We start from the raw sequence: 1,543 nt of genomic DNA, 5'->3' as shown, positions 1-1,543 counted from the left end.
TGTGCCATTCATTGTCCCCTTCTGATCACTCATGTGCCATTCATTGTGCCCTTCTGATCACTCTGTGGCATTCATTGTCCCCTTCTGATCACTCTGTGCCATTCTGTGGCATTCATTGTCTCCATCTGATCACTCATGTGCCATTCATTGGTCCCCTTCTGTTCACTGATTCACTTTTTTACCAGACAGGTAACAGACTCCGTTAGGGCAGGGATCAGCAGCTTGCTTGTCCTTCCTGGCGCGGAGTCGCGGGCACGTGCACGGCCTTTGAAGTTACTTTCTGTTTCACTCTACACTGCAGCCAGCACCGAGGAGTCACACAGAGGCACACAGTTACCCACCGTACCACCCGAATGGGAGATTCTTTCAGGCGCAGGTATAGGGGGGTGTCTTATTTGCGGGGGGTGCTTTATTTTATTGTTTTGGGTAAAATCGGGGGGGGGGGGGGAGGGCCTTATTTGATGGGGATGGCTTATCATCGGAGAAACACGGTAGTAGTTGACTGATTTGTAGTTGGATTAGTATGGTGAGCAATTTGAGACCAATAACTAGTCTCCTAGGCCTCAGGAAAGCCTGGAAACCATAGTTAGCCTGTCCTGGGGAACCATAAGTCCCAGACATGCCTACCTTGGTCTCTGTGATCTTCTTAATTTGTGGTAATTAATATTCTGGGGGTTGGCAGTGCATAAAACATGTACCTATGAAATTAATAATATTGGCTAAAACAGCGGAATTTTTGAAGTGTCCACAGACCATCATAATCCATGTGGACACAGCCCTTCAGACAGCCCCCACCCTGCTGTCATTGGATTGTTGTATTAGTGCCACCTCTGTTGTTGGCCTAGAAAAAGCCATGTAATTCTAGAAGAGAGAGCTCTCACTGACATCATCTTGTTGCTAAGGACAACAGCACTGACGCATTGAGCAATGCAAGGAGCCCAGTGACTCTGGCTAATAACTTGGACTTTACACAGCAACCTAGACCAAGGCAAACCAACTCTACCTAAGTATTATTTCACAGATTTCCCTTTTATTTGTTGCTATAGATCTGCTATTGTTCTGTTATTGTTCTTAGATTAGTCTTTATTTTTCTATAATTTGTCTATGCACTGTTTTTGTATGTTTTTACTTATAGAACACTATAAAAAGTGTAAGCTGAATCTCTGAATGCCCTAAGCAGAAATAGTGTAACTTGCTAACCCGAAAATGCTACTATAAACAGCGGGTGTTCATAGATGTATGAATCAACTCCGGACCGCGGGTAACCGGCTCGCTGGAAGCGCGAATGTACGCGCGACCAGCGAGCGCGGATTTCATTGATGAATCAGGGCCTATGTGAGATTGAGAAACAGCACTCACTGTTCAATGTTTGTAATTAAATATAGGACTGTCGTTCTGCATTTCAGCCACAGGATGCCACTGTTTCTTAACACAGCTAAACAGGTTGCCAGTATTTGTACATTGATAGGAGGTGTGGTTGTTCTGAGAAAAAGGAAGACAGAAGACAGGAAGCAGGAGAGCAGACATCTTGCAAGGACTGTGT

Source organism: Pyxicephalus adspersus, chromosome 9, assembly GCF_032062135.1.
Source record: "Pyxicephalus adspersus chromosome 9, UCB_Pads_2.0, whole genome shotgun sequence".
Taxonomy (NCBI): domain Eukaryota; kingdom Metazoa; phylum Chordata; class Amphibia; order Anura; family Pyxicephalidae; genus Pyxicephalus; species Pyxicephalus adspersus.
The sequence above is the reverse complement of the archived record's forward strand: the minus strand, read 5'-3'. Positions refer to the sequence as shown.